The sequence below is a fragment of the Ictidomys tridecemlineatus genome, chromosome 2 (assembly GCF_052094955.1).
Source record: "Ictidomys tridecemlineatus isolate mIctTri1 chromosome 2, mIctTri1.hap1, whole genome shotgun sequence".
Taxonomy (NCBI): domain Eukaryota; kingdom Metazoa; phylum Chordata; class Mammalia; order Rodentia; family Sciuridae; genus Ictidomys; species Ictidomys tridecemlineatus.
Genome location: NC_135478.1, coordinates 198,978,641 through 198,991,259, shown reverse-complemented (window position 1 = coordinate 198,991,259; position 12,619 = coordinate 198,978,641). Strand labels below are relative to the sequence as shown.

The 12,619-nt window shown below is 34.8% G+C and overlaps 1 non-coding gene across 1 annotated transcript; it reads right to left on the bottom strand.

Moving 5' to 3' along the window:
* Positions 1-2,759: 2,759 nt before the first annotated feature.
* On the bottom strand, positions 2,760-2,832 carry Trnaa-agc (transfer RNA alanine (anticodon AGC)). Its single transcript has one exon. It is a non-coding gene; the product is annotated as a tRNA-Ala (tRNA).
* Positions 2,833-12,619: the final 9,787 nt, after the last annotated feature.

Genomic DNA, 12,619 nt, shown 5'->3' with positions numbered 1-12,619 from the left:
ACTTAATATAACAACATAATTTGTGGATTTTTTTTTTTTTTTTTTTTTTGGTCTGCATTTGTATCATCAGAGAATTACAGTGGAAACCAAAAAACTTCTGTGAGCCTGGGCAACTCAACTAAGCACTGCAGTATGTGTAAAACGTCAATATGCATATTTTGCCTGCCTATCCCATGAGGTTACCGTGCAGATCAAATAAAATCATACATGAGAAGGCTCTGGGTTTTGTTTCTGTTTGTGTTTTTTTTTCCAAAAAGTGTTATGCACGCACGATATTATAATTGTAATTATTAGTTTGATTGGTATTATCTGTGCTTCTCAGTCAGCTATGTTGTTTACTGTGTATCTTCCTCATTGTTTCCCTTTTAGAAACTGCTCCTTGGAAAAGAAATAGATTGTCCTTTGTTGGTCATTATATCCAACTGTCTAGTGGAGGTGTAGCGCCATGCATTCTGGAAACTCTCCTCATCATGCTGAGGACAGAGTGGCATAACCTTGTTATAAACAGTGTCACTATTCACAGATTACCAGAGGATCCAACCCTGTCTCCTGTGTACAGGATGATTTATAGTGTATGGTATAATGGAAGGTTATAATGTTGCAATCAGGGAATAGATTCTACTTGCATCATGGAATAGGCCATACATAATTCTGTTCACAGGATACAGCATCTTTCTTTAATGGCCTGAATAATGTAGTAACAGAACAGCAAAAGAAAGTAATTTGGGAAATAAAACCAACCTGTTATTAAGTGATGCATACCACCGACAGTTGCCAAAGTATTCTTTGTTCTCATTATTTTTTATCTATGAGGGAAGTTAACAACCATATAATATCTGACATATGCCTATAGAATATGCTTAATAGTTTTAATGGAACATATTTTAATTCCTTAGTATCTTAATAGAGTATGGAGGGTAGAGTCCCGCCCTAATTTTATAGAAAGGGAGACTAGATTTTTTAAAATAGGCTCAACAAAAAGAAGAACGAAATTATGTCAATTGCAGGAAAATGAATGGAACTTGAGAACATTATGTTAAGCATAAAAGCCAGACTGAGGAAGTTAAGATTTGTAAGTTTTCTCTCAGATGTAGAATAGGGAGGGAAAAAAGGAACAAAGGGCTAGGGGAGATCCCATGAAAATAGAAAGGAGACCAGTCGAGGAAAGAGGAGGGAGGAGGGGAAGGAAAGGAGAAGTACTAAGGAGTAAAATTGACTAAAGTATGTTTTGTGTTTATAACAAGATATCACAATGAATCCCACTATTATGTATAATCATCAGGTATCAATAAAAATTTTTAATATGCTGAAAATCTTTGAATATATACCTTGGTATAGTAATTATGAATCACACTCAGGTCTTTGATTTGGTGTTTTTGTTTTGCCTCAGTAAATATGCTCTAAATGCATATGCAACATCACAAACATCCTGGCTATCCATTAACTGTACATATCTCTTCTGTTTTGAGATAGAGAAGATTCTAGAGCTTCTCCATGCATGCTGCAATGAACAGACACAATCCTGAGCAAATCAAGAGAAAGTAACCACAATGTCACACAAAAATAAAAACATCACCACTTTTGTTAAAAGTTTTTCTGTCAAAAGACAAGTTTCCTGACATACTTTAGTCAGATACTTACCAGTTACTTGACTAACAGGTCACAGTTGCATACATCTTTTTCAGTTACAGTTTAATTATTCCTGTTATACTGGTGGTACAAAATGTACTTATTTTATTTTTATGGGAAGATTGCAAAAGATTTGCATTGAGCTCAAAGTTCGTTCTTTGCTTCCCTGTTGATAAAGAACCTCAGCCATAGGACAACTCAGTCAACGAAGCAGCTAGTGCAGCAAAGGGAGGTGGATTTGCTTTCCAGTTGAGAGTCTTTTATTACAGGTACTACCAAAGCAATCTTGGCAAAGCCCTATTTCTGTTTATCGATGAACTCTGTCCTGTGTTCCACGAGAAGTCACATACTGTTACAAAGCACAACCACTACCCTCTTGTTATGACATCAGAGAAGTCTTCGCTATGGGTTCAATTCCAAGATTATGTAATATAAAATGATTCTACCCAATGATGGGGCACAGTCAAATTCAAGGCTCAGGTCTTTTCCCCAAAATTGTAAGAGAAGTTGATGTTAAAGGTGTGTTATGTATTAAGGGACATTGTCCTTAGTTTCACATTACATTGCTTTTGCACAGCCCAAGTAGGATGAAGTCTTGGCAATTATCTAGCTAATGTGATCAATGTTAATGGACAATCTGGTTAATTTGCTTCTAAAAGCAGATTTCAGCAACCAGAAGTGAAACACCGAGAGAGTTCTTAAATGATTTTTCTTTAATTTTTAAGTTAAATTGCAGTTCCTTTCTCTATTTTCCAATTACTACATGATGTTTCAATAGTATTGTTGCAATAATAACACTTTGTTCTTAAACAGTTCCTTGAATTCAATTAGTTCAAAGTACATTTGGGTATTTATGTAGGTTATCAGTTTCCATCCAGCCTTGTGAGATGAATTTGAGCTGCAGACATTTGTTAACTCTCATTTTCATTGTACTTATTCTTCTCTGCATTCTAGTCATAGTGATTTATCATGTCCTTGGAAATTTCATATATATATATATACACACACACACACACACACACAAACACATATGTGTGTGTATGTGTATGCACATACATTTTGTGTGTGTGTGTATGAACATACATTTTTTATACATTTTGTTGGACACAATTTTGTTTGTATGCTTGTTTTTGTAGTATTGGGAATTGAACCCAGGGTCTCTTGCATGCTAGGCAAGTGCTCTACCACTGAGCTATATTCCCAGTGTAGATGGATAAAATTTTAATGTTTTGTAATTTGAAAGTATTAAGCTAGTCTTACCTTCTTTCATTGTTGAACTTTAATACTTGTTTTTGTCCAAATGTCTATTCACTTAAATGAGTACATTTTTATTAGACATGTACTAATTTTATGCAAAGAACAAGGTTTAAAGTTGGAGCATGACTTTTCCAATATGTAACTGCTTTTGACCTCTACTTTGCATATCTTGAAACTAATAGGTGAGAGATGCTAGCCTTTAGCTTCCCTTAGGAGCTATACTTACAATCTCATCTTTATGAGATCATCTGTTGCCATCTTTATCACCTAAGTACTTTTTAAAAAATTAAGCCATAAATTTAGTTAATTTTAGTTTAAATTGGTCTTTAGCAATGTTTGTAGGCTCAGTTTTATTAGACAGAACTATAAATGTAAATGCTTTATTTTATTTTTTTATGGTACTAGGGATTGAACTTAAGACATCACACATGCTAGGCAAGTGCCCACTATAGAGCTATGTCCCCAGCTCTTTCCTAAGTTTTATTTTGAGGCAGGGTTCACTGAGTGGTCCAGGCTGACTTCAAACTTACAGTGTTTCTGCCTCAGTCTTTGAAGTAGCTGGGATTACAGGTTTGCACAACCCTGACAGGCAAATGTAAATGCTTTCTACAGGAATTTACCTTCATTTCAGGTCTCAAAGAATCTCCACAAACAACATTTCAAGGACAATTTGAAACACAGATATTATGAGTGACAGAAAGTGGGGAGAAGGGCAAAAAAAAAAGGCATAAGACAGTAGGGATGAGAATTATCAGCAAATATTTTTAAACAGCTATGATCTATAAGGTTAATAAATAAAGAAAAAAGCTTCAAAATATCTTTAGGGAATAGGATTCTATAAAATATTGTAGACTGGATTTTTTTAAACAATTAAAAATAACTTTTAGAAATAAAAATTACAGTAACTATTAACAACTCAATATACAGACTCTTAAAACTCACCAATAAGAAAATGAAAATCCCAAATAAGATGTAGTCTAAAAATCTAACATCCCACCAAAGAAGATATACAGATGGCAAATAAACATAAGAAAATATACACATCATATGTCATCAGGGGACTGCAAATTAAAACAATAACATATCACTACACTCATTAAAATGACCAAGATTCATGTAATGATACAGATTGCTGATGAAGATGTGAAGCAACAGGAGCTCCATTTATTGCTCGTGGGAAAGAAAAATGATTCTACTACTTTGGAAGACAATTTCTTACAAAGCTAAACATAGTCTTACCATATACCCAGCAATTGCACGCCTAGGTATTTGCCCAAATCAGTTTAAAGCTCATGTCTACAAAAACAAAACAAAACTTCACATAATGTTTACAGAAGCATTATTTATAATTTCCAAAAATTGGAAGCAACCAAAATGTCTTTCATTTATTGAATAGATAAACAAACTCATACAGTCATACAATGGAATATTATTCAGCAATAAAAAGAAATGAGCTATCAAGCTGTGAAAAGACATAGAGGAAATATAAATGCATATTGTTAAGTGAAGGAAGCAAATCTGAGAGTCTCTGGTGTATGATTCCAACCATATATTCTGGAAAAGGCAAAATCAGAGAGAGTAAAAAGATCTGTGATTGCCAGGAGCTTGCAGTTAGAAGGAAAGAGAGGAGGAATGAAAAGATGGAGCCCAGGGAGTTTTTAGAGAAGTGAAACTTTGTCTATCATACTGTAATGGTGGGTACATGTACATGATACATGATACATGCCAAACCTACACAAATTAAGACTATAAAGAGTGAACCTTAACATGAATTAGGCAGAACAGAAGTTATAAATTTTGATGAGGTTGAATTTACTGATTCTTTGTCTCATGGGTCATGCCTTTGGTGTTGTACTGAAAAAGTCATTGCCTTATCCAAGGTCATCTAGATTTTCTCCTGTATTATCTTCTAGAAATTTCTAATATATTTTTATTGGATTTTTATTGCATAGGAAGGAGAGAAAAAAGTAGAGGCAACAATTGAAGAGAAAACGGATAAAGATTTTTCAGAAATGACGTTGAGAAAGATGTTAGTGAGGAACAGAACCACGGAAAATGCATCCACTCTAATATACATGTGCAAGAGGCAACAGGGAGGATCATGGTTTGTCCTATGGTAGGAACTGTTTCTCTTTATTCTTTATTGTTCATTGAGAATGAAAAAGTTTAAACAGCTGTGTCTGATCCATTTTCCCTGAGTGTGTTGGGAGAAATGACCCCAGAGAAAAAATAGAAAAGTTAGCCCTGTCTACTCTTTTTTGTTAACTGGAACTCCAGGTAAATAAGCTATTAACAGTTGCTCAAAGGGGGGGGGGGTTCTTATCTGTAGAATGCCTTATCAGGATGTCCTTGCTAAGAACTACTTAGTAAATAACCCCCAGAATCTATAGATCTTTGACAAGGGTTCTCTGAAGAATGCTATGAGTTATTCACCTCTTGAATGAGACCTGGAGATGTTTCATAACCTAAGCACTCCTTCTTCATGAGTCAAAGCTGAATATGTATAGGAAACCTCATCCGTCATTTTGGAATGGAGAATACATGTACGAAGTGTGGAGGGAGGAGGACCATGAAGCTGCATCTGATGTCCCAGACCATGTGCTTTGTCTTAGCTTCTTGACTGCCTGCATCCTGAAATCATTAATGATGCTCGTTACTGTGTAAGAACACTGTGAGTCTGACTTGACAATCAGATCTTGCATATTAGCCCACTCATGAAATTGGAAAACAACTTTTTAAATGCTTGGTGCTACAGAGAACTTCATTGTATTGAGCCATGTTGGCAGGCTAAGATAAACTTAAATAGGCAACAAATTTTTAGCTCTCAGAAATTGAACTGCAGTAGTAAAGGATCTGTGAATATCTCTGTATTAGGTCTGCTAGAAAATCAACATATAATAAACAACATAAGAAAATATCCTTGAAAAAAACTGTAAGAACATATGCCAAAATATTAGTAGTAGTTATGTGTGGGTAGTGACATATGGGGTTATATTCACTTTTTTCTTGATTTTATCTATTTTTCTCAAAATATTTTATAATTGCATGATACTTCCTTTATAAGTCATAAAAGATAAACTTTGAAAACTACAATCTTATGATACCAAATTTATCACAACTGTTTTTAAAAAGTACCCAGCAAAAAGACTGAAAGGAAATACACCATATGTTACCTAAGATTTTCTTGAAATTGTTGGTATTTGAGTGATCTGTTTTTATTTTTTCAATGTTCCTAAAATTTTTATATTGAGCAGGAATTATCTTTGCAATGAAAAAAAAACTGCTAAATTTTGGAAGAGAATGCAATTAGAATAGATTTTGAACTGAGCATTTCTCTCTGTCTTTCTGCTCCCTTTCAATCCACTCATTTCTGATCTTGTGTATTAGCCTGCTCATAAAATCAATGAAGAGAGTTTTTAAATTAAATGCTTGGTGTTATAATTGACAGTTAGTATTTAATAGTCACAGAAAAAGTACAAAGTATATAGACTTTGGCATTAGCAGTTAATGATCCCTAAGCCACCAATACTTTTTTTTTCTCTAAAAATGCTGTTGAAGCTATAATCTTGTATTTATTTATTTACCCCTATCTATACATATTTTTGTCTTGGCTGACAAAGAACTTAGTCTAAGAGTTGTAGAAATAACTTCTTCACCAGGATTTTAAAAAATGGCACTTTTATTTTAGTTTAACCCATATAAGTAATGATCTTCCCTCCCTTTTATTTCATGCTCTAAGCACTATATAGCAACTTTCTGACAGTACTAAGTTTTTTGCCTTTTTTTTTTTAGCATTATCAGAGAAATGACTCAGAAGTAAACAGAAACATTCAATCTAGAGCCAAAGCCAAGAATATAGATTCAAGCCCATATCGGTTACAGCTTGTTGCTGAGTTCTATGGACAGACTAACCTTGGTCAATGTCTGCTTGAAAAGACAACTTTACTGGTAGGTTAATCCCATTCATTCATTTATAAATTATCCCTAGCAATGTGTATGGAATAGAGGATTCAGAAGTCTTTAGGGGTAAGCAAGACACACACAGTCTCTGAGCTTACTAAATTTTATATTTTAGGAGTGACAGAGGAAAACATTAAAGAAACAACATTAAGTATGTATTTATAATCTGTAATAATGGCTTCAAGGGATTCTATGGAAAGAACAGTATAAGAGGACCTGATTTAGGAAGACCTAAATTGGGTTCAGTTATCTGAGCTTGATCAATTTCCTTTGGTGGTGTTAGGTTTGCCTGATTGTTTGCTACTCATGTATGTAGCCTTATGTTGATGTCTATGCAATTGAAGGAGTAAACCCTTATTTCAGTTTTCACTGATCAGTTTTGGCAAGTTAAAGCCTTCTCCTGTTAGGTCTTCAGGCAGATGGGATTACCTCTGGGCTAATTAATGGTTGTGTGAGATTGAATTCTATCTGATCCCTAGGTGGATAATATTCTCTAGGACCTTGGTCCATGAAGTTTGGTCCATGGTGCTGCTTCAGGGATCTCAAGATAGTGAGCTTGTTACCAGGTGACTGATGAGTGTATTTTCCTCTTTGTCTATGAAAGAGCTCCTAATGCATCCATCACTGGAAAATCACTGGACGACCCTCACCTGAGGCTGGGAGGGTCTAGAACCATAACAAAGAAGAACAATCTTCTTTAGAAAGGACATTTAATGGAGTAGAAACAGCATGAATATTTGAATCAGAAGGAGGAAGATGAAAGACCGAGGAAGGAAATGTGTGGAGTATTGGAGGAACTATAGAAAGTCGGAATGGTTGAACCAGAGTGAATAAAAGAGCCCGGAATGAAAGACAGTCTCAGTGCCCTGGAACTCACTGTATTTGGGATTTCTATCCAAGACCAATGGAAAGTCACTGAAGGATTTTGAGCAGAGGAATAATCCTGCTGAAAAAATAAATGAAAATGAAACCCATTCTCATATTTAAAGCCATCATGGGAGGGTTGAAGCACTAGATTCCATCTCTTTGGGGATGAAAGCATACATACATGGGCTGTATGAACATCAGACAAAGTTTGAGTTTCCTTTAGTGGAGCGTTAAGACTTAAGGCTTTGAAATCAGACTGTCCTGTGTCCGCTACTTCCTCAGTGCGTGACTTTAGGTAAGCTAACTCTGTACAGCAGGAATAATAATTTGTTTTTGTGAGAACTGGATGAATAATACATATAAAAGGTGAACACAGTGTCTGGTACATAGTTAGTGATCAGAAATAATAGCTGTTATTTCCTGACTCACCACCATTGGGGAAGAATAAAATCATCACACTGTGGACCTTTATGCTCCTTACATAAGCTAATGCTGGATGTGTTTTTAGTGAGCTAAATTGTACTCAGTGTTTTTAGAGTAATGAGCCAAATACATTAACTGTTCTGGAAACAGATGAAGCCTGACTATTCTGACTAAATATAGAGATAATTAGAGTCTAGACTCTATCTGTTGATAGGCTTGGGGAAGCATAATAAGAATAATCATGCCATAATAGAATAATACACAGGGCTAAAACGAATCAGAAATTTCACAACACAGATGAAAAACAACTAATTTTATTGATGTCAGAAATACATTATTAGCTGAATCTTCTTATAATCTTATGATGTTTGTTTCATGTTTTAACAGCTCCCTAATAGTGTAATCAATTATACCTTTCTGTTTTGCCTTTTCTTTCCTCCAAACATAGTTGAGTAAAATTATCAAGTGTCAGATAAAACCCTATTCTGTAGTTTTATAATATGCATTAAAAGCACTCATTCTTTGATGTACTTGAATATAGAGATGAAAGGTCCTTACAGATACTTTTATTCAAAGCCAGAGACCTATTTTCTATAAGAAAGGTATTGACTCTTTTGCCTGGTAACAAGGCCTAACTACATACAAGTTGAGTATCCCTAATCAAAGAACCTGAAGTTTGAAACGCTCCAAAGTCTGAAACTTTTTGATCACCAACATGAAGCCACAAGTGGAAAATTCCACACTACTAAAAATATTGTATAAAATTACCTTTAAGCTATATGGATGTGGTATATGTGAAACATTATTAAATTTCATATTTAACTTAGGTCCTCATCACCAAGCTATCTCATTGTGTATATGTAAATATTTCAAGATAAAAAATATTGAAATTTGAAACACTTCTGTTCCCAGGCATTTCAGATAAGGAATACTCAACTTGTATTTGCATATTGTCAGTGGAGCAATTCATGTTATCTTCTGATATCATTGACTAATATACATGTAAATAAGTCTACAGTGCCCATGTGTTACACAGAAGGGAGAAAAGAACAGACAAAAATATTGGGCTTTGGGCCATCCTCATGATGGAGAGCCAGATGTGAATGTTAGAATTGCAGGATTCCTTGTTCATCTCCAGCAGTGTGGGAGAAAGTGACAGGACATAGCTAATGGTAAACCTGTCTTCATTTTATGATTTACAACCCGGGTGAAGTTCAGGGTTTGAAATACCAAACCAAGCCGTGCAGCAAATCAAGCAATTGGGAGTTGTTGTTAAATCAGATGAGCTTCATTAGGCTAAATGCAGGAACTGATTAGTGTATGGAACACAGTGCGAGTTTGCAAATGCCACTGATCAATCCCAGACCATGGTTAATTTTTCACTAGTTCTTGGCAAAAAAAAGAAAAGACAAAATAGTGAGCTTTTCATAGAGTAAGTCATTTAGGAGTTTTTAATTCAGAATCATGTCCCATTCTTTTTTTTTATATGGAATTATAGAGGTAGAAGGTTTTTAAAAATCAATGCTGGTTACTCTGCAAAATAAAAAAGTTGATGAGATTATGTCAGTCTACAAAGAAAACATTTATTTATTTATTTTTAAAATTAAATACGTACATATTATTTTAATTGGCATAATGCTAATTGTGCATATTTATGGCATACAATGTGATATTTAAATATATGTATGCAATGTTCAATGATCAGATCAGGGTCATTGGCATATCAGTTGCCTCCGATATTTACCATTTCTTTACAATGGGAACATTCAGAATCTTCTCCCCCAGCTATTTTGAAATATTCAATTAATTGATGTTAACCAGTTACCCTACTGTGCAACAGAACGAAGTTTTTACTCTTGTCTAACTGCACTCCTGAACCTATTAACATCTTCTCTCCATTTCTACTCACCTTTTCCAACTTTAGGTAACCACTAGTGCACTCATTACTTCTATGAGGTAAACATTTTAGCTCCCACATAAAAGTGAAAACATATGGGACTTGTCTCTCTGTGTCTGCTTTCTTGAACTCAAGTGTCTCCAGGTTTATCCATGTTGCCACAGATGACAGAATTGTATCCCTTCTTGGGACTAGGCAGTACTCCATTCTGTATTTATGCCATATTTTCTTTATCTATTCATCTATTAAGGAACACATTTGTTTTTGAATCTGTGAAATTTAAAACTCTAGCATCCACTGGGATAGAGCACATGTAACAAGAAAGAAAGCTAAAATGGGCCTTTTAAGGATCCCAATAAAATTAGATTATTAAATTAAATATTTTGCAAGAACTAGAGGTTGCAACCTGGTTCAGTTCAGGCCTGTGGGCTCAGGCTATGACAATGCAACACATTCAAACAATAGGTATAGGTCTATTTTATGAGAATGAAAGATTCTGGCTATAGTGCTAGAGTAAGATTCTGCATCTAATGTGCCATGATAGAACCTTTTTATGACAAGATGTGGATGGGGGCAGGAGAGCATGCAGGAATACCAAAAAGTGGCTGAATAACCAGACCCTTGGGACACTCTGCTCCAAAGCCATTGGTTTATAGAAAGACAATAGAGGCTCCTGAGCCCTCTTCTCCCAATGTCTTCACTGCCTCTAACCAAGATTATTTGTATATTTAACTCTTTCTCACTGCTAAACTGTTCACTCTGGAGGATCAATCTTTGAAACTGGCCATTCTGATTACTTAACACAAATTACTTAACAAAAAGCCTTCTCTAAATCAATAGTACAGCATTCCAGAAATTATACATAAAAGGATGTCAATAATATTTAATTTATAATCAAATACCCAAACTGCCTTTTATTCTTCTGTGGCTGCTGAGTTGGAAACATGGTCTCTTCAAGGACCTATAATGTAGTTATAATATACTTTAATATCCTCAGATAAAATGTGTCATATCAATTCATCATAATTAAAATGCATTATTAGAGAATCTCTACTTGCTTTTTCTATATTTAATATTTTTAATTTGTAACTTCTTGCTATCTCTAATTGCTGCTTCTGAAAATCTCTGTATGAGATGAATGGAAATTATACTTGTGTACTTCAATCCTTTTTAACAGGAAAGAAATGTAAATTCAGACCTTTTTTTTAGCTCACACAAATCAGAGGTGAAAGCAGTTGTGAACAATTCTGGTTCTGGAAGAAAAGTAACTCTAGAACACTTGACAAAAACAAAACAAAACAAACAACAACAACCAAAAAAAAAAAAAAACACTAGACATGCTGGATAGTTGATTCAAAGAAATCAAGTGAAGTCTCTAGTTTTCAGAAGTATAAAGGGAATGGAAGACAAGAAGATTAAGGGTACACATGGACTCTCCAAAAGGGTATAAAGTGAGAGAAAGGGGCTTGCTCTACATCAACTACAAGGCTGTAGTACCCACAAGGGGACAGTAGATGAGCCTATTATTATGAACTGAATGCTTGTGTCTAACATTTATGTGTTGGAGCCCTAACCCCTAATGTGGTAGTATTATGAAATGACACCTAATGGGTTATCACTGAGGTTGCATGAGGTTGTAAGGGTGGGGCCCTCATGATGGGACTAGTGCCCTTACAATGAGACGCCAGCAGGTTTGCTTTCCCTTTCTTTCCACCTTGTGAGGACACAGCAAGAAGGTACCTATTTACAAGCCAGAAAGAGTTCCCCTGAACCCTACAACACCAGCACCCTAAACTTGGAATTCTATCATCTAGAACTGTGAGATAATAAGTGTCTGTTGTTCAAGCTACCTAATATATAGTATTGTATTATGGCAGCCAGAGAAGACTAATATAGGACCTTAGTGAGGGAGAAAGTTTGAATTGTTTGGATGCTCTGAAAGGATTGCACTTTTAGTGGAACAGTAGACCAAGAAATAAATGTATTCTCTAGCAAAGAGAGACAACTTATATATTTATTTGTTTCTGCCTAAGTTTAGAGTGAAAAAAAAATCAAAACAAAAGAGCTACCTCTGATCATTTAATACTATAGACTTGTGCCTCAACTAGAGTTAGAGCTTGACCTTAGCTTACTCAAAAAGGTAAAACCCTCAACCCTAACTTAAGGAATTAATATAAATGTTAATGAATATAAATATTAATTCCTAGGCTATTATATTCCAATCTCCTGACAAAACCAAGTAGACTGAAAAGATGCTCCACAATGCAGGCCAGAGGGAGTTAGAACAGGAAAAAAAAAAATCAGTTAAAGAGGAGAATCCCTGGCAAAAATTCCAGACCACACAAAGAAGGCATTTACCATGAATGAGAGAGAAGGAAAGCAGTAGAATGACAACATAAACTTGAGATAATAGGACAATTTGAAATAGGACATGAATTGCCCATTTAAAAGTGTGAAGAAAAATTCCTAGGATTGCAATAAGGAATGAAGAACACAGAGGTAAATATGTGAATAAACTTAAATAAACCTTGATTGCATTTAAAAAATTGTGAAGAATTGAAGCCCTAAAAAGAAATAAAATATGAT